Source organism: Oncorhynchus mykiss, chromosome 1, assembly GCF_057628025.1.
Source record: "Oncorhynchus mykiss isolate SJ-2025 chromosome 1, ASM5762802v1, whole genome shotgun sequence".
NCBI lineage: Eukaryota > Metazoa > Chordata > Actinopteri > Salmoniformes > Salmonidae > Oncorhynchus > Oncorhynchus mykiss.
In genome coordinates this window covers 75933760-75955945 of record NC_143022.1, presented here as the reverse complement: position 1 = coordinate 75955945, position 22186 = coordinate 75933760, and the positions used below count along the sequence as shown (strand labels likewise).

At 38.9% G+C, this 22186-nt stretch overlaps 2 long non-coding RNA genes across 3 annotated transcripts in view; both read left to right on the top strand.

The window, feature by feature from the left end:
* Window positions 1-22186, top strand: part of LOC149985643 (uncharacterized) — a 125127-nt gene that overhangs the window by 51622 nt on the left and 51319 nt on the right. The gene's annotated exons all lie outside the window — the stretch shown is intronic.
* Window positions 467-22029, top strand: LOC149985644 (uncharacterized). 2 transcript variants are annotated; one of them, XR_016497122.1, is made up of 3 exons: window positions 467-605; window positions 1865-1954; window positions 21925-22029. It is a non-coding gene; the product is annotated as an uncharacterized LOC149985644 (long non-coding RNA). The 2 variants fall into 2 exon arrangements; XR_016497123.1 differs by lacking the exon at window positions 467-605 and adding an exon at window positions 1288-1414.

Sequence of the window (22186 nt, the reverse complement as noted above, 5' to 3'; positions counted from 1 at the left end):
GTTTCTAAAACTGTTAAAATATTGTCTGTGAGTATAACATAACTGATATGGCAGGCGAAACCCAGAGGACAAACCATCCAAAAAAAAGAAAATTCAGCCTACCAATATTTCCATTGGCTTTCATGGTTATTATGAGCAAAAGTCCTCCCAGATTGCAGTTTCTAGGGCTTCCACTAGATGTCAACAGTCTTTAGAAAGAGTTTCAGGCTGGTTTTTGGAAGAATGAGCTAGAAGTTGTAGTTTTTCGAAGTGGCTCCCATTTTGGCTGTAGTGTTTCCATGCGCGTGGATGAAAGCATGTTCTTTGGTATTTATCTCCGGCAATGAACATACTATTCTCCGTCTTAAATTGTATCATTTATTTACGTATTAGGGTACCTGAGGTTTGATTATAAACACTGTTTGACTTGTTTGGATAAGTTTATTGGTAATGTTTGGGATTAATTTTGTATGCATTTTGAAGGAGGGAAACCGGTGGATTATTGAATGAAGTGCGCCAGCTTAACTGAGTTTTTATGGATATATAGAAGGACTTTATCGAACAAAAGGACCATTTGTGATGTAACTGGGACATTTTGGAGTGCCAACAGAAGAAGATGTTCAAAGGTAAGGCATTTATTATGTCGCTATTCCTGACTTTCGTGTTGCACCTGCCTGGTTGAAAAATGTTTTTAAGCGGGGCGCTGTCCTCAGATAATCGCATGGTGTTCTTTAGCCTTTTTGAAATCTGACACAGTGGCTGGATTAACAAAAAGTTAAGCTTTATTTTGATGTATTACGCTTGTATTATCATGAATGTTAAATATTTATATTACAATGACTAACACCTGCCTCTGATTGAGAACCATATCAGGCCAAACATAGAAATAGACAAACTAGACACACAACATAGAATGACCACCCAGCTCACGTCCTGACCAACACTAAAACAAGGAAAACACACAAGAACTAAGGTCAGAACGTGACATGGTGATCCTAACTGATCAAAGACAGATAATTTTTACTAGGATTAAATGTCAGGAATTGTGAAAAACTGAGTTTAAATGTATTTGACTAAGGTGTATGTAAACTTCCGACTTCAACTCTATGTAATTTTAATACGCATTCCAATTCTTGCTAGCCCCGTCCACTCACCTAAAAGATGCAAGCACACACACACACTGTCTTCCAGTTTTTTAGTTAGTCAATCAAGCATTGTTGAAGCTGACAGCTGACTTCTCAGATAAATAGTGATGTTACTTGTTGTTTGATTTAGCTAGCTAGTTAGTTGCCATTACTTTGCACAAAGCTGCCACTATGCTCTGAATTACCGGTAATCAAAGATGATTTTACAAGTGTTCCCAACGATCGTCTGTTACCTCAATCCGACCATGGATGGAGAGATGAGAAAGCATCTTCAATCAGGAGCAAACAAGGTATGTTAGACTAGCTAGCTAGTTAAGAACACAATGCATTAGCTAGACTTCATAAACTATCTGGCCTTCACTACCTGCATCTTCTTTGCATTGTTTAAGGTAGGCTATTGCCAGTGTTGTTGGAACAACAGTACTATCTGAAGACAAGTTTGAAGACAAGTTGCTATAGCTAATGTTAGCCTAAATGTTTCACTGACTATTTCACCAGCCATGGTATGTTTCATTCCTGTATCCAACAAAACAATGTAGGTAGCTAACAAGTTCATGTTAATTCGTTAAGAGAGAGGGAGTGAGAGAAAGATAAAGAGACACAGCGGTTTGAAGAGAAGAGAGACCCTTCTTTGAGTGTGTATGTTTTTTTTAAACATTTGGGTCCCATGACAATTGACTTTATTATGGACCCAAATAAATAAGACTGATGAAGTACTGAAATGTTTTTTTTCCCCTCAGGGTAAGATGGTGAAGGGAATGGGCACGCTCATGGATCTGGTGGCTAGTGCTGGATCCAACATGGTCGTCACCATGGAGAACTCAGCTAAGGTAAGAATGAGGACCTAGTAATTTGTGTTTGTGTGTGTTAGAAATCTCTTTGTGTTTGTTTGTCAGAGAGAACCATGCCAGGATATCTTCCAAACACCAGCTTCTAGGGAATTATCACTTCTATACAATTGGTTACAAACATATTCAAGTAATGATTTACATATTTTCATCAAGAAAACGTTCTTTTAACGAATTTATTTATACTATTTCTTCCTTCCACAAGATACAGTCCCGACACAAATCTAGGGTTGCTACCCAAGCCGGCTGGTCGTTCGTTCTATCAGTTCGGGTTGACAGAGACGTGACCCAGTCGTTCAGTCTTTTTGTTCTGTGTCCAGTCGTTCATTCTAAATGTTCTATAGCCATACTGGCTGGTAACGTTCTTATCCCTTGCGTGCTGGCTAGCCAACTACGGCAAACTTACAGTCAAGTCAAACAATGCAGCCAGAATAACAAGAAAGTAGCTGCATTTGCATAAACTGTTCTTTTCCTAGTGACATTTATTTGGATACATCCATAACAATAAGCTAATGAGGTGCTATTTCACCTGGCATAGAAAATGTGCTGTCTCGTCAGGACAATGTTGTTTAGAGGATTTAGCCAACAACACAGATAACACAATCACTTCAAACTGAAGCTGGAAAGACTACAAACTAGCTTAATTTTACCTGTTTAATACAAATTTCAGCTGTTGAAAATCAAATGCTAGTCTAAAATAAATGGAGATGATGTCTAGAGGCTTTTTACAGTGGAGATCAAGTTTATAAATTGCCTAGCTTGGTTGATGAACAGAGTAAATGGGGAATTTAACGTCATAGATTTAGCCAGTGGAAACCAATCAGCATTCAGGATTAGACCCCAGTTGTATAAAGTAAAATCAAACAAATCTTTCTTTAATGCTTTTATTTTTAAGGATTTGCTGTTGACAGTTGATAATCACACTCAAATGTACATTAGGCTCAAAATCAAATAATGATGATTTAATGCAAACAATTTAAAAATAATAAATATAGTGACAATCTCTTTTGAAACAATCAAGATGAGTGTTGGTGTTTCCTCTCATGCCTCAATGGAATTATAAAAAAAACAGTACGTAGTCTTGAGTCTCGCTTGTGACCTAGGTAATTACAGGTCAATTACCATTGTTCCACAGAAATGTGTTGTACTGAAAGAGCTGCTAAATATTTTTGATATATCAATCTCAGCTATTCTAGCCACAGATGTCAAAGTTATTCATTTTCACTACACTGTAGGACATGAGGGACAAGGTTGTACTGAGACAGCTTCAGATAAAGTATGTGCAGCATTTCTTCTGACAAAACTACATCTCCCAGAAGTCCTTACTCTTTGATGTTTCATGAAAATCACTCATGTGGCCACTAATTGGAGGAATGAATAATGTAATTGATTACATGGGTAACTTTTGACATCAGAGAGAGTAAGATTGGACACATAGGACTGTTTTCTATGAATAGACTCTTCTTGGCAGGGCAAAATAGATAGGGGAACAGATGTTGAAACTGCTGAGCGTAAGAGTGAAAAATGGCTGCGTAATGAAAAATTCAGAAGTGCTTATGAACATTAATGTCCATGAGTGGCCGATGAATCATCTTAAGGCAACAATGAAACACACCGAGAACTGCGAAGTGAAAAATGATTGAAGTAAATTACCAAACTTAGGTTGAGATTCCTGCATTGCATAATCTTTTAAATAACAAACTTGCATTTTTTTGTGATTTTCTGAAATATGTTGGATCTTAATTTGACCTGTATTGTCAGAGTAAAATAATTGTGCAGCAACGTTGTGTCCATTATGTTGCTTGATCAGTGGTTAGGCTATTAGATGGACAAAAGGAGGTTATATGAAAAGTACATGTACATGTTAACATAACCCATACCGAAAATAAATATATGGCCCTATACAGTACAAGTCAAAAGTTTGGACACACCTACCCATTCAAGGGTTTTTCTTTATTTTGACTATTTTCTACATTGTAGAATAACAGTGAAGACATCAAAACTATGAAATAACACATATGGAATCATGAAGTAACCAAAAAAGTGTTAAACAAATATATTTTATATTTGAGATTCTTCAAAGTAGCCACCTGTAACGATTCTCGTTGGTGGAAGAAAGAGTAGCGTGGTACGTGTTCATGATGCCTTTAATAAACTGAACACTGAATACAAACGAACAAAAATAATAAAGGAAAAACAAAACAGTCCGGTGTGGTGAAAACACTGAAACTGAAAAATAATCACCCACAACTCAAAATGGGAAAACAGGCTACCTAAGTATGGCTCTCAATCAGAGACAACGATAGACAGCTGCCTCTGATTGAGAACCATACCAGGCCAAACACATAGAAAATAGAATCTAGACCTACAACATAGAATACCCATGCATTTCAATTAACAGGGGTGCCTTGTGAAATGGTGGAATTTCTTCCCTTCTTAATGTGTTTGAGGGAATCAGTTCTGTTGTGACAAGGTAGTGTTGGTATATAGAAGATAACCCTATTTGGTAGAAGACCAAGTCCATAGTATGGCAAGAACAGCTCAAATAAGCAAAGAGAAATGACAGTCCATCAATACTTTAAATTTCAAGAACTTTGTGCAATTGCAAAAACCATCAACCGCTATAACAAAACTGGCTCTCATGAGGACCGCCACAGGAAAGGAAGACCCAGAATTACCTCTGCTGCAGAGGATACGTTCATTAGAGTTACCAGTCTCAGATATTGCAGACCAAATAAATGCTTCACAGAGTTCAAGTAACAGACACATCTCAACATTAACTATTCAGAGGAGACTGCGTGAATCAGGCCTTCATGGTCGAATTGCTGCAAAGAAACCACTACTAAAGGACACCAATAATAAGAAGAGACTTGCTTGGGCCAAGAAACACAAGCAATGGACATTAGGCCAGTGAAAATCTGTCCTTTGGTCTGATGAGTCCAAATTTGAGATTTTTGGTTCCATTTTTGGTCTTTGTGAGACGCAGAGTAGATGAAACATGGTTTAGATGTTGTAGTTGTAATCAATAACTGTATATGGTTGTAATCCACTTATATATTTGCGCTGAGTCCTCTAAGAATTTCCAATGGGTATTGTTTATGCATGCTACCACCAGCAGGGGCGGGAGAACACAGCAGTTTGCATCTCCCCTCCACTCAACAACACTCGAAGAAGATGCCTGTGACAATTTATTTTCCTGTCTCTTTTTTCTTTGTTCTCTTAAAAAGGTATGTGGTGTACATAAGCACTTCATCTATAGAAAATGTTAAGAGTCTAAATGGTTATCTGGGTGATACTTACCTTTTATGTTGAAATTGTAAAGTTTTAATGTGTACATAGATCGAGTGAAAACTGTTAACATCTTGACATAGGGATGACTGGGTGTGCGGCTAAGCAAAGCTAGCCCATAGAATAAAATTCTGGTTTGAATTTATTGATTTACAGCACCTCTGTGGTAATATTGTCATTTATTTTCTACTCCATTTATATGGTCTAGGCCCTGACATCTCCCCACCCAAGATGTTTTTTTTTTACTGCTAAGCTAACTGCGCTAAGCTAACCTATCAAGAATATAGGCTTGCTATTTGCTTAGTGGCTACCGTTGAATGAACCATAGACAGCTAACTATTTAACTTCTTGGTGACAGGGGGCAGTATTTTCACGTCCGGATGAAATGCATGCCCAAATTCAACTGCCTGCTACTCATCCCCAGAAGATAAGATATGCATATTATTAGTAGATTTGGATAAACACTCTGAAGTTTCTAAAACTGTTTGAATCATGTCTGTGAGTATAACATAACTTACTTATTAGCAAGCGAAACCCCGAGGACAAACCATTCAGATTTTTTTTTTTGAGGTCACTCTCTTTTCAATGGGTTTTCATTGGGAATCCAGATTTCTAAGGGAACTTCATGCAGTTCCTATCACTTCCACTGGATGTCAACAATCCTTGGTTGAGGTTTTTCCTTTGTGTAATGAAGAAGTACAGCCATCTTGAATGAGGGTAACTTGAAGTGTACTGTTAGATAGAGGCGCGTGACCAGAAAGCTAGCTACAGTTCGTTTTACTCCAGTATTGAACACAGATCATCCCATCTTCAATTTTATCGATTATTTACGTTAAAAAATACCTACATTTGTATTACAAAAGTAGTTTGAAATGTTTTGGCAAAGTTTACCGGTAACTTTTGAGATATTTTGTAGTCACGTTGCGCAAGTTGGAACCGGTGTTTTTCTGGATCAAACACGCCAAATAAATGGACATTTTGGATATATATTGACGGAATTAATCGAACAGAAGGACCATTTGTGATGTTTATGGGCCATATAGGAGTGCCAACAAAAGAAGTTGGTCAAAGTTAAGGCATGAATTATATTTTTATTTCTGCGTTTTGTGTCGCGCCTGCAGGTTTGAAATAAGCTTCTCTCTCTTTGTTACTATGGTGCTATCCTCAGATAATAGCATCGTTTGCTTTCGCCGAAAAGCCTTTTTGAAATCTGACATGTTGGCTAGATTCACAACAAGTGTAGCTTTAATTTGCAAAGTTGGATTTTTATAGTAATTTATTTGAATTTGGCACTGGCTTTCCCTGGCTTTGGGCCAGAGAGTTATGTACAGTGATTGTATAGACTGTAGAATTACAGTGCCTTCAGACAGGATTCAAACCACTTTACTTTTTCCATATTTTGTTACGTTACAGTCTTTTTCTAAAATGTATTAAATATTTTTTTTCAGCAATCTACACACAATACCCCAGAATAACAAAGTAAAAACAGGTTAAGATTTTTTTGCAAATGTATTAAATATAAAAAACAAAAACACCTTATTTACATAAGTATTTAGACCCTTTGCTATGAGACTCAAAATGGAGCTCAGGTGCATCCTGTTTCCATTGATCATCTTTGAGATGTTTCTATAACTTGGGAGTACACCTGTGGTAAATTCAATTGAGTGGAGATGATTTGGAAAGGCACACACCTGTCTATATAAGCTCCCAGAGTTGACAGTGCATGTCAGAGCAAAAACCAAGCCGTGAGGTCGAAGGAATTGCCCGTAGAGCTCCGAGACAGGATTGTGTCAAGGCACAGATCTGGGGAAGGGTACCAAAACATTTCTGCAGCATTGAAGGTCTCCAAGAACACAGTGGCCTCCATCATTCTTAAATGGTAGAAGTTTGGAACCACGAAGACTCTTCCTAGACCTGGCCGACCAGCCAAACTGAGCAATCGGGGGAGAAGAGCCTTGGGTCAGGGAGGTGACCAAGAACCCGATGGTCACTCTGACAGAGCACTATAGTTCCTCTGTGGAGATGGGAGAACCTTCCAAAAGGTCAACCATCTCTGCAGCACTCCACCAATCAGGCCTTGATGATAGAGTGGTCAGACGGAAGCCACTCCTCAGTAAAAGGCACATGACTGCCCACCTGGAGTTTGCCAAAAAAAAAAAAATCGTTCCACAGGTGCATGTTCATTAATTGTTAATGGTTCATTGAACAAGCATGGGAAACAGTGTTTAATAAACCCTTTAAAATGAAGAGCTGTGAAGTTATTTGTATTTTTACTACTTATCCTCTGAAGACAGGGTCCTGAAAAAGGGGCGTTTCTTTTTTTGCTGAGTTTATGATTTGGTTTTACCTACCAACATGGTGGCAGGTAACATAGCGGTTAAGAGCATTGGGCCAGTAACTGAAAGGTTACTGGTTCGAATCACTAGGTGAAAAATCTGTTGATGTGCCCTTGAGCACGGCACTTAACCCTGTAAATCACTCTGGATAAGAGTGTCTGCTAAAAAAAAACATGTCTGTTTAAAAAGGTGTTTACATATGCCACAGGGTTATCTAATTGAATTACCTAATTGTATTACCTCCTGCCACGCCCCGGTCATAAATCAGGAGGAGTAATATTCAGTTTGACAGGACAAACCCTAGATCAACTACTGGCACTGTTTACAAATGCTAATGTGTTATAATAGCGTTTGTTGCACAAACTGGCTGCAGCTGCATTCGGAAAGTATTCAGACTCCTTAACTTTTTCCACATTTTGTTACGTTACAGCCTTATTCTAAAATGGATTATTAATTTTTTCTTCCCCTCATCAATCGACACACAATACTCCATAATGGTAAAGCAAAAACAGGTTAAGTATTCAGACCCTTTACTCAGTACTTTGTTGTGCACCTTTGGCAGATTCTACAGCCTCGAGTCTTCTTGGGTATGACACTACAAGCTTGGCAAACCTGTATATGGGGAGATTCTCCCATTCTTCTCTGCAGATCATCTTAGGTTGGATGGGGAGCGTCAATGGACAGTTATTTTTAAGTGTCTCCAGAGATGTTTGATTGGGTTCAAGTCCAGGCTCTGGCTGGGCCGCTCAAGGACATTCAGGGACTTGTCCCGAAGCCACTCCTTCATTATCTTGGCTGCGTGCTTAGGTTTGTTGGAAGGACAAAAGTCTGAAGTCCTGTGCGCTCTGGAACAGGTTCATCAATGGCCTCTCTGTACTTTAATCTGTTAAGCTTTCCCTCGATCCTGACTAGTCTCCCAGTCCCTGCCACTGAAAAACATCCCCACAGCATGATGCTGCTACCACCAAGCTTCACTATAAGGTTGGTGCCAGGTTTCCTCCAGATGTGGCGCTTGGCATTCAGGACAAAGAGTTCAATCTTGGTTTCATCAGACCAGATGGTCTTAGAGTCCTTTAAGCGGGCTGTCGTGTGCCTTTTACTAAGGAGTGGCTTCCGTTTAGCCACTCTACCATAAAGGCCTGATTGGTGGAGTGCTGCAGGGATGGTTGTCCTTCTGGAAGGTTATCCAATCTACACAGAGGAACTCTGGAGCTCTGTCAGGGTGACCATCAGGTTCTTGGTCACCTCCCTGAGGCCAGCTCTAGGAGGAGTCTTGGTGGTTCCAAACGTCTTCTATTTAAGACTGATGGAGGCTGCTGTGTTCTTGGGGACCTACAATGCTGCAGAATGTTTATTGGTATACTTACCCAGATCTGTGCCTTGACACAATCCTGTCTCAGAGCTCCACGGACAATTCCTTCGAACCTCATGGCTTGTTTTTTTCTTTAACATGCACTGTCATATGTGGGACCTTCTATAGACATGTGTGTGCCTTTCCAAATAATGTCCTATCAACAGGTGGACTCCAATCAAGTTGTAGAAACATCTCAAGGATGATCATTGGAAACAGGATGCACCTGAGCTCAATTTTGAGTCTCATAGCAAAGGGTCTGAATACTTATGTAAATATGGTATTTCTGTTTTTTTGCAAAAATGTCTAAAAACCTGTTTTTGCTTTGTCACCATGGGGTATGGTGTATAGAATGATGAGGGAAAAAAAATCAATTTCATCAATAAGGCTATAACGTAACAAAAAGTCAAGGGGTCAAGGGGTCTGAAAACTTTCCGAATGCACTCTATATTTATTTTATCTTGACAACAAGGAACTCTGCTTCAATGGACAAACAAATCACATCATGGATGGTATGACAATCTGAGACAGTTATTTTTTGTTACCTGTTTTGTTTTATTTCACAAATAATCAGAACCAGAAAGTCTAGGTTTAGAGAAATATTAAAGCAATAAAGTTCCCATCTCAGAGAGTGAGAGCGGCATTAGATGAGTATCTGCAATGCGTCCACACACGTTTTTCATATTCATATCAAGTTATTTTTCTATTAATTTTGAGAGTATTGCCATTTCCACATTGAGATAACTTGCATGCAATCATCCTCTCCCCTTCATGCTTCAGCGGAGGCCTCAGAGACAGAGATTCTTTCTACAGTACCTGCTGGCGATACTGGAGGGGAATTTTTTTATTAGCACCTGATGCGGCTTCCTTTAACAAACTAAAAGTTTGTTTGTTATCAAGTACAAGCAACACATTCTGCACACCAGCAAACTCTGCCTTCAGAGTGATGTTTCCACAGTAAACAGATGTAAATTATACCTTGCTGTGACGTGGATTTCAATGATTTCCTGTTGCAATGGCACTGTCACATTGTGACTCAGTAATTCCAACATTACAGTGACGTTACTACTGTACGTTGACCAGCGTGCAATATCCAGTTCCATCTACTGTTATTTAAAGTTGTTCATCCATCCATTATGGATCCATTATGGCTGTATCCATATTAATGTACAGTATAAGCTTTTGATTGTTCTTTCAATTGAAGTATTTGGTAGTTCAAATGTCTATGCACAGTGGAATGTCCAAATTCAGTGCTCGGTTAAAAGGTTACGTGTCTGCTATGTCAGTCCATAGTCGACTTCTTATCTTGAGGCACGACTCCCATTCCACTTTTCAAAAGATATCTTTATTTTGCCAGTGTCTTCAGATGGGGTTCTTTTCACTCCCTAACATTACTCTTTTATTTTTTATAAAAGGAGAGAATACAGCCTTGATCACTTGTACTTGACAGAGAACACGACAGCAATCAGTGCAAGCTACTTAATGTGCATGACTCCTCTCCCTGTTACTTCTCTATCGTTTAAAGCTTTGGGGAATTCTTATCTCCTGCCAAAGCAGGACAGAATAGTGCAGAGCATTGCAATTTCACAGCAGATACATCTTTCCTCTTGTCCTGCCATTGATCTTCAGGAGTGACCTCACAAAGGTCACTTCTGTTGTTACATCTGGCTTTGGAGAATCTAGAAATTTAAAGACATTGGAATCTGTGGAATATGTGACTTACCACCTGGATTCGGTCTTATGTAACAACATTTGAAGTAGTTAATTTTTTTATTTTTACATTGGATAAAAGTAGCGACTCAGAGCTACAAAACGGTATATCATACACAGCATTTTTGAGGAACAATAGAAAAGTAATTCTGCTTTGAAAGTTGATACAATTTGTAAACTCACTTTTGAGAAAAGGGCCTTTGAATGTTTTGGTACATACTGGAGAGCTCTCATTCGTCTCCACCCATTCAGCCTTGTTCACACCCTCTTAAGCCAGCCCCACTCATCTTTTTAAGGATTCACATGAGGTCGTGCTAAACATCGATTGGTGTAGTAAAGATTATGACTAAAAGTGGTAGTAGCCTACAATAAGGAACAATTCCAGGTAAACAGAAAGTGTCCAGATACTTTATTTTTTTTATTTTATAAATATTAGATGACACTTATAAGGATACATTTGTCTAAATTGATGGGAAATGTGAAAGAAATGCTATGACCCACAGTGGTGGAAAAAGTACTAAATTGTCATACTTGAGTAAAAGTATGAATCATTTCAAATTCCTTATATTAAACCAGACGGCACAATTGTTTACTTTTTTATTAATGACAGCCAGGGGCACACCAACAAACAGTCATCATTTACAAATAAAGCATTTGTGTTTTGTGAGTCTGCCAGATCAGATGTATTAGGGATGTTCTCTTGATAAGTGTGTGAATTAGAACAGTTTCCTGTCAAAAGGTAACAAGTACTTTTGGGTGTCAGGGAAAATGTAAGGAGTAAAAAGTACATTATTTTCTTCGGAATGTAGTGAAGTAAAAGTTGTTAAAAATATAAAGAGTAAAGTAATGTACAGATACCCCCCCAAAATATTTTTACTTAAGTACTTTCGACCACTGCCCAAATGCTTTCACACCAGTACATTAGCATACGTAATATACTGTTACACACACTTTTACCACATAGTATTCCATACATAAGTTAAGGCCTGAGTTGAAACCTGAGTGAGTTGCACATGTACAGTACATAAACAGACGCATCATATATTTGTGGTAGACACTTGAAACATTCACATGATATTGTTGTGGTATGTCACAAAATCATGTTACGACCACATATATCAATATTAATGTTATATATTAATATTTTGCAAAGTCTTACTACAGTAAGTGGATGGGTCTCTACAGAAGGTGTAAACAGTACAGCCAAATGATTACTCGCATAGTAGAAATATCAGAAATAGATAGTGTCAAAATAAAATACAGTATGTACAGTACAAGAACAATATCAATAACGATATCAGTGATAGACGAGGTAGTTATATTTATACAATCAGGGGTAAAGTGGCTGAGCAGCAGGATAAAAAAAATTGCGAACCACTCATGAACAAGGGAATCTATATTCGGAGAGCCTGTTTCTGTTCTGCCCTTGACTTTGGTGCAGGGCATGTGATGTCCATAGTCTCTTAGTCGCAAAACTCCCTAATCTTCTCAAAAAGATAAGTTTGTCTAGCTGTGTCCAGTCTAGGTCGTGCTTGTACAGGCAGACAATCTATGGGAGGAAGGATGTCAGCGTTGCACAGAAGCTGAAACCTGGTTCCGAGAGTCCGAACACTCCTTGACGACAACAACACCAGGCTCCAGAGCTTCGAAGCTATAAAACAAGGAATAACAAACTGACTCTAACCAGAAAGTGGACTAGGAGGCCCCTGTGCACAACTGAGTAAGAGGACAAGTACGTTAGAGTGTCTAGTTTGAGAAACAGACACCTCACAAGTTCTCAACTGGCAGCTTCATTAAATTATACCCGCAAAACACCAGCCTCAACATCAACAGTGAAGAGGTAACTCCGGGATGTTGCTATTCTCAGTTGTGCACCGGGGCTCAGTTGTGCACCGGGGCCTCCTATTCCTTCTTTCTGGTTAGAGCCAGTTTGCACTGTTCTGTGAAGGGAGTAGTAAACAGAGTTGTTCGAGATCTTCAGTTTCTTGGCAATTTCTTGCATGGAATAGCCTGACGAGTTTCAGAAGAAAGTTCTTTGTTTCTGGTCATTTTGAGGAGGTAATTCAACCCACAAGTGCTGATGCTCCAGATACTCAACTAGTCTGAAGGACAGTTTTATTGCTTCTTTAATCAGTACAACAGTTTTCAGCTATGCTAACATAATTGCAAAAGGATTTTCTAATGATCAATTAGCCTTTTAAAATTCTAAACTTGGATTAGCTAACACTACGTGCCATTGGAACACAGGAGTGATGGTTGCTGATAATGGGCCTCTGTACGCCTATGTAGATATTCCATAGTTTTTTTTAATCACCCGTTTCCAGCTACAATAGTAATTTACAACATTAACAATGTCTACACTGTATTTCTGACAAATGTTATATTAATGGACAAAAAAATGTGCTTTTCTTTAAAAAAACAAGGACATTTCTAAATTACCCCAATCTTTTGAACAGTATTGTAAATCAGGGATTTCATCATCGTCTGATTCATTTTCAGAGTCGGAGAGAGTCAGCATGGCCCGATCGTCCTCCAGAAAGTAGTCCATCACAACTTTTTCCCACTGACCTTTGTAGATAGTGCCTAATAAATTCAGGGCAGCAATGTTATGGAGAGCAGTATCAACATATTTGCAGTTCATTTTATAGACACAAGATCGCAGAACAATCTGAAACTCATTTCTCGGCATGTCCAGCCCACTCATTATCTCAACCTATCATGGCTAGCGGGAAGGTTCTTGACTTTTTCTATGGCTAAACCACCTAGGCTCTTAATTTAACAACTTATTTGTATTCACAGATGGCATAAATGTTTGTTTTTAAGGCACATGATAGTTCACATGTTCGAAAAGGCATTTCTGCCAAAAAATGCATTTTGAGAAAAATATGTTTTACGTTCAAACGGTATCTCCTGTGAAGTCATATGTGCTATGCATTTGATGTGGGTGGCACATTTAATTAGTGAGAATAACTGTTTGCTAATAGTAAGTTAGTCTGATAGTGAAAAATAGCCGACAATGGCAATGTTTGCAAAAAAAGTAATCTTTGCGACATGTGTAATGGAAATAGTAGGAATAGGAGAAATGATCAAACAATCTATAACATTTTGATCTGCTCAACAGAGGTGGATTTTTCTTTTGGCGAACTTCCCCAGGTGTGGTTCTTGAATTAATTAAGCAAATAACATCCCATCATGCTTAGGGTTATGAATAAAAATGGAGGGCAGGCCATTGTTAGCCCTATTTTTTTCAGGCTGTGCCCCATAGGATGACAATGGCTCCATCCACAGGGCACGAGTTGTCACAGAATGGTTTGATGAGCATGAAAAGGATGTAAACCTGTCGTGGAATATTCTAATCAAGTGAGAGAGACTTTGTCATTTCTTCAAACAATCATCGTTATTCAACATTGATTAATTATTGCAATAATGAGACTAGTCAACCCAACCCGAGAAGCCTAACCCTTACAGAAATGCAGAGTTCTTTATATAGTAGATCCAGAAATGCTTAGTCATGGCTGGGTCCACCCCTCCCATGCAGACCAAGGGGTATCATAAACCACTCTGGATTCATCCTGCCGTTATCTGCATGGGGGGGGCGGGGGGGGGGGGGTGTATTGTCTTAACCCACCCTGGCTTAGTTTCCCAGATGCCAGGATGATTTTGAGACAATGAAGGATTGTTCTAAACTCTTTCAGGCTATCTCTATCATCTCGTTTACACCCACCGCATATTGTCTACTGAATGCAGTCTTCAACTAATTTGTCAGGTCAAGCCCTCTCTAGTGACCCATTCAGCCAGATTAGCTGCAGGGAGTGGAGACCATAAATACACAGCTTTAGTAGAACATAAATGTCTTACTATTAGTGAAATATTAATTGTTAACCATTAATATCAAATAAATCAGGTAAATACGTAATCACACCCCAGTATATAGCCTGTATATAGCCCCACAACTGTTATTGTTTTTTACTTATCTATTTTTTACTTAACACTTATTTTTCTTAAAACTGCATTGTTGGTTAAGGGCTTGTAAGTAAGCATTTCACTTACACCTGTTGTATTCGGCGCTTGGGACAAATAAAATTTGATTTGATATGCCATGGCCATCTCTGTCACCAGATCTCAACCCAATTGAATACTTATGGTATATTCTGGAGTGGTGTCTGAGCGTTTTCCCCCACCATCAACACAATACCAAATGATGGAATTTCTCACCGAAGAATGTTGTCCCATCCCTCCAACAGAATTCCAGACACTTGTAGAGTCTATGTAGTAGTGGCCCAGAGCCCTTTTAAGACACTCCATGTTGATGTTTCCTTCATTTTGGCAGTTGCCTGTAGATGAGCATGGCATACGTGCATTTAACCACTTCGTTTTTATTCGATATTGTAGGTTTTTGCATCATTACGTCAAGCTGTTTTTATCAGAACAAGACAGTTCAATGGAAACACACCGAAACAGGCAATTATTTCATCATTTTTCTATGCAAGCATTCTAAATGTCAACAACAACAACAACAACAACAAAAATCACTGGACAAGTTAGTGGAAACCTAGCTAGATTATCTCTCTCACTCACACACACACAAGCACACACACACACACACACACACACACACACACACACACACACACACACACGCACTTCAACCTTCAGTTAAGATATCCTTAACCTTCAATAAACAAGCCTTTAGTTTCATCCCAAGCTGGCCTTCAACCCTTCCCCATACCCCTCAATCATCAGAAACCATCCCACTGAGCCAGCCGTAACATGGGATGCCTACGGAGGCAGCTGCAGACATGAGGAGAATAGCAATGGGTTCCGACAGACAGCTGAGCTCTAGGAGGCATGCTCCTCTTATTCTATCATTCCTCATTTCAAGGGATAAATTGTCCCGATTATGTGATCTGACCAGTAAAACTCACATCCCTATTAATTTCCAAAATCTGCCGTTGAAAAGAGCTACTGTAGCCATCGTCTAGCCATAATTAGGACATCTAGCAGACAGTTATAGTTATTTAGGCAGAATCTGTGCATTTTACACCATTGAAGCTTGTAAGTGCTAAAAGTAGCTATCACGTAATAACATGAAGAGAGGAGAGGAGAGGATGGGAGGATAGGATGATTTAAAGGAAAAGGAGGGGAGAGGCAGGAGGAGATTGGGAGAGAAGAGGAGCCTGAAAACATTATTTCCTTGCATTTTTTAAGCTAGTTTTCTGGTCTAGCAATGTATTACTGACAGAGGCTCTATGCCAGTCGTTTTTTTTGGGGCCCCTAAGTCCCCATGTTTTTTTAGGCATTTGACTGTGTAGGGGATGATTTTTCAGGTTTCTGCATTTGAACCTCTTTCAGTCCCTGCTGTAGGGTACCAAGCTGGCCAGCAGCAGAGCCCTGTATTGGAGGATATCCATTTCTCTACACAGTAATACTTCACATTGGTTTACTGCTCTTCTCTGGTCCCATAAGTGTGTGCTGAGCAATTCTGGGGTGACTGCACAGTGTTGGACCAACACACACACACACACACACACACAGATGCACGCATGAATGCACACGCAAGCATACGCACACACGCATATGCATACACAGACAAACACTTCTATTTCACTTCCTTATTTTGGGAGGCTTCATACTCTGGAGAATTCTGACTAGATGAGAACTACTAAATATATACAATTTTGAATCAATTATATATATATATATATATATATATATATATATATATATTTTACCCCCTTTTCTCCCCAATTTCAATCTTGTCTCAGCGTGGAGGTGAACTTCGAGTAATGCGTCCCCCGAAACATGACCCGCTAATGCGCTTCAGAACACCCACCTTTAAATGTATATTTTAATTAAGGAATGTGATCTAACAACCCTGGATGGGACTAGGCTACTTGAGTGCAAACAGCTAAATATAGATTTATGATTTATATCATGCATATTATGAGCTTTTTGGTTGGTACAAAGGTTTTCATGGCCAATAAATGAGGACTGAAATAACACCAAACACAACCTTAATGTTATGTGTAGGCCTACCATACATTTCATTCAATTATTCATAATCATGGTAAACTATTGAGTCCCCTTACAAAATCACATCTGATTGGGCACAATCCTTTAGTAGACCTATTAAGCTACAGCAGACCACAAAAAAGCCTATAGGCTTTTTCTGACCAATGGAAAAATATTGGAAAATATGGTCTGTTAATATTCCAATTCCTCATTAACCACGCACATATGGCTGCAGTAAACTGTCAAACGCTGATAACATGATAATTGCGCGAATTGCATATTCTATGAATAATACTCAATCCCTGTGTAAAGTAAGCTATATGGCAACTCTTTCCATCATATCCTAGTTGTGACAATGTTGTGGGTGATCCAAGAGCCCTGTTCTGTTGTAAATGAGCAATTTGAGTTTGATCCCAAATTCAATGCAGTTCAACTCGTGACCGTCAACTGTGAAAAGCCTATGGTTCACGTGGTGCACCAGTAATGTGCATTGTAAGTACGATAATTGTGTTTGGAATGTACTGTTGCAGTAGTAGGCTATTCATTGGCTATACTGAACACAAAGACCAGTCAATGTGATACACTTTATATACAGTAGGCCTAGACTTTACATATTTGCCTAGGCCTACTCAGGCTATAAATTAGTGAGATTCTGACAGCAACCTAAATGCAAAACATTCCCCATATTGATCCTTACCTCGAGGCACTGCTCCCGGTGTCAGACAACAATCATTAGGCAGAATTTCACTGAGTTATAAAATGAAGTATGTGTCCGGTGTATGTAAAATATAATCCTTTCCCCGTTGTCCATCAGACGCTGTCAACCCGCGCTACTCTTCACAGCCAGAGGGGTCGAAACCAACCGTGTTTTTAGTCAGTCTCTAATCTCGCCAATACCAGGTTGCATGTCTGGTGTCTGAAATAACGGTTCACTTTCACTTATGCGTCAAAGTTCTTAGAAGGCTTTACAAGCTAAAATGTTTCCCTCGACGTAGTCTCATCTGCCAAGAGGGGGGAAGGCAGTCAGCTTTCAATGTGAGGGTTGTCGGGTGTAGGCTGTTTACCATTCCTGACAGGTGGCTAGTGTTTATACCTCCCGCTGAAGGCGCACGGCATTTACACAGACGCGTGAACAGCTCAAACCCTTCCCTGACCGGATTAGGCCTAACCCATCGTGTAGTTGTGTTTTCTGTTGAACTCTAGCACCATCCACAGCTTGCCCGGAGAGTCAGTGACAATCAAAGCATAACGTGTAATTACTGTTGGATGTATGATATATCAGTAATAGCCTACATATTTGTTTATCAATTTACAATTTACCGTTTCTACCCAGTGGACAGAAAACGTGATAAGGACATGATTTACAGTTTGAAATCTGCTCGAGATGTTTTCTAACCAGAACACAACCTGATTAATACTGTATGTACTTTTCATCACCTCTTTTGGAAAACACATCTTACTTTGGTTGAAATCTAATTGAACTGCTGACCAGTTATATAAATGCTACTCAATTAATAGACATATGGATGTCTATTAAATGAGTAGCATATATATTTATATATATATATATATATACAGTGGGGCAAAAAAGTATTTAGTCAGCCACCAATTGTGCAAGTTCTCCCACTTAAAAAGATGAGAGAGGCCTGTAATTTTCATCATAGGTACACTTCAACTATGACAGACAAAATTAGAAAAAAAATCCAGAAAATCACATTGTAGGATTTTTAATGAATTTATTTGCAAATTATGGTGGAAAATAAGTATTTTGGTCAATAACAAAAGTTTCTCAATACTTTGTTATATACCCTTTGTTGGCAATGACAGAGGTCAAACGTTTTCTGTAAGTCTTCACAAGGTTTTCACACACTGTTGCTGGTATTTTGGCCCATTCCTCTATGCAGATCGCCTCTAGAGCAGTGATGTTTTGGGGCTGTTGCTGGGCAACACGGACTTTCAACTCCCTCCAAAGATTTTCTATGGGGTTGAGATCTGGAGACTGGCTAGGCCACTCCAGGACCTTGAAATGCTTCTTACGAAGCCACTCCTTCGTTGCCCGGGCGGTGTGTTTGGGATCATTGTCATGCTGAAAGACCCAGCCACGTTTCATCTTCAATGCCCTTGCTGATGGAAGGAGGTTTTCACTCAGAATCTCACGATACATGGCCCCAGTCATTCTTTCCTTTACACGGATCAGTCGTCCTGGTCCCTTTGCAGAAAAACAGCCCCAAAGCATGATGTTTCCACCCCCATGCTTCACAGTAGGTATGGTGTTCTTTGGATGCAACTCAGCATTCTTTGTCCTCCAAACACGACGAGTTGAGTTTTTACCAAAAAGTTATATTTTGGTTTCATCTGACCTTATGACATTCTCCCAATCTTCTTCTGGATCATCTAAATGCTCTCTAGCAAACTTCAGACGGGCCTGGACATGTACTGGCTTAAGCAGGGGGACACGTCTGGCACTGCAGGATTTGAGTCCCTGGCGGCGTAGTGTGTTACTGATGGTAGGCTTTGTTACTTTGGTCCCAGCTCTCTGCAGGTCATTCACTAGGTCCCCCCGTGTGGTTCTGGGATTTTTGCTCACCGTTCTTGTGATCATTTAGACCCCACGGAGTGAGATCTTGCTTGGAGCCCCAGATCGAGGGAGATTATCAGTGGTCTTGTATGTCTTCCATTTCCTAATAATTGCTCCCACAGTTGATTTCTTCAAACCAAGCTGCTTACCTATTGCAGATTCAGTCTTCCCAGCCTGGTGCAGGTCTACAATTTTGTTTCTAGTGTCCTTTGACAGCTCTTTGGTCTTGGCCATAGTGGAGTTTGGAGTGTGACTGTTTGAGGTTGTGGACAGGTGTCTTTTATACTGATAACAAGTTCAAACAGGTTCCATTAATACAGGTAATGAGTGGAGGACAGAGGAGCCTCTTAAAGAAGAAGTTACAGGTCTGTGAGAGCCAGAAATCATGCTTGTTTGTAGGTGAGCAAATACTTTTTTTCCACCATAATTTGCAAATAAATTCATAAAAATCCTACAATGTGATTTTCTGGATTTCTTTTTCTCATTTTGTCTGTCATAGTTGAAGTGTACCTATGGTGAAAATTACAGGCCCCTCATCTTTTTAAGTGGGAGAACTTGCACAATTGGTCGCTGACTAAATACTTTTTTGCCCCACTGTACTTCCGTTAAAAAGTTTAGGGTCACTTAGAAATCATAAAAAAATAACATCAAATTGATCAGAAATACAGTGTAGACATTGTTCATTTTGTAAATGACTATTGTAGCTGGAGCTGGAGTTTTTAATGGAATATCTACATAGGCGTACAGAGGCCCATTATCAGCTACCATCACTCCTGTGTTCCAATGGCACGTTGTGTTAGCTAATCCAAGTTAATTTTAAAAGGCTAATTGATCATTAGAAATGTATATATATATATATATATATATATATATATAGGCATAGTGTTTGTGGGCCATGCACCCATTGCATATAAGACACTAGGACTATGACAGTTATTAAAATTGGAGTAATGTTGTTTTTCAGAAGGATTTACATGATTCAACTTAGCACACTTGGCAAACAACAGCTGGCAGAGTGCAACAAAGCGGGTTAGGGTCCCCTTCCATACTGTACCCAGCCAACATGATGGGTTCGGGCCTAATCCGAGACTCGGGGGACTCAGCATGGATTCGTAGAATCATATTACTCTGGGCTCTTGCTAATGGTACCAGGACAGAGTCTATTTCAGTTTATCCTGCTCAATTAACTTTTTCAGGAGTAGGGTTATTTTAGGTTTTTATTTGGCAGGTGTTGAAATATCACTTTAAAAAAACTAAGAAATGTGATGTATTTCATCCCCAAATCGTGGAATTTGCTATATCATTAAAGCAAAAAAATGTGTGACAGTTTCTGCGGTGCTATAGCTATCAGAGCTGGTCCCTAAATTAGAGAATCTCAGATGCTATAAATGCTTTTGCTTTGGCAGTGTTTCTCATAGTTACAGTCCACCCACACTGAAAAGTGCACATTCACTTCCATAACGTTTGTTCTAGGCTACCAGCATGTAAGATACACATGCACAATAATACAGGACACCCTTACAAAAGTCTAGTGCGGTTCAAATGCAGTAAAACTGCATTACAATGAAATAATGTTTGTTTAATTAATGATATCTGGTAGCTTGCTCTGTCTATTGGCCTCTAATGGTAATATTGTATTTGTGTAATTGCACTGTTTTTGCTGCACATTTTCTTCTGTTCCACTGAATGCTGTTTTGAAGTTCTATTATGACTAACTACATTTGGTTTCAGAATTTATCAAATAACATCTAGACCTATGTATTTTATTTTAATATCATACTATCCACCAGGATTTACAAACCATATTTTTATGGCATTTATTGCCATAAATAATTAGTCAAAAATGATTGCAAAAATGTACACAAAAACCTTTGAAAAGATTTGACTGCTAAGTGGCAGTCCCCGTTTTCCTGCGTTCTTGTTTAACTTTTTTAAAGTAAGGTGGCGGTTTGTTGTGGAGAAGAACATAAAGGAAAGATTTGCTAGCTAGCTAGCTAATTTAGCTGGTTAATTTTAGCTAGTAAACATTAGCTCGCTGGCTAATCCTCAATGGACATGGTAAATTACAATTTTTACATGTTGTAGTCATTGGTTTTAGCAAGATAGCTACCATTTCAACATATGTTTAGTTAACCCTTTAGAGTCTAAGCGTTGTCTTTGAAGAACGCGTTTTGGTTCCATTTCTAACCATGTTTGTTACAGTAATGATATGACAGACGCATAACTTTTGAACAAGATAACATAACTCTTTATTGCCTCTTTACACATATTTACATTTTTGCATTTAGCTTTATTTTTTAAAAGACTGCCAAGCTGTCCTCAATTGGGGGAACCTCTGTCTGGGACAATGTCCTCAGGATTATGTTAATAAAACTTGTGAGTCTATAAAAAGTTGTTTGAATATTACAACATATATTAAGAATTAAGGATTAAGAAAAACAATTTAGAGATGGGTTAAACATTGTCATTATCCTGTCTAATTTGTATATACTCTTTCTTAAAATGTTTCAGATTGATGACCAATTGATTAATGTCTCACAAAGCATGCCTTTGCTACCGCTTTTAATAGATTCTGACTGTTAAAGATATTTTACTGTGTGTTACTGTTCTGTCATGTCCTGCATGCCCACATTATGCCAATCGTTAAATAAATAAAAATATATTTTTATGCTTACAGTACGTGTCATGAAAAGACAGAAAACTCAGGAGGTTGGTGTGTTGTGGGCCCCCTGGAAAGTCATAAAATATGCAGCTGACAGCCGTGGTGGAGGAGGACGGAAGGTATGTACAGTGCATTCAGACCCCTTGACTTTTTCCACATTTTGTATGTTACAGCCTTATTCTAAAATGGAATAGATTATTTTCCCCCTCATCAATCTGCACATAATACCCCATAATGACAAATCAAAAACAGGTTTTTAGAAATTTTAAGAAATCTA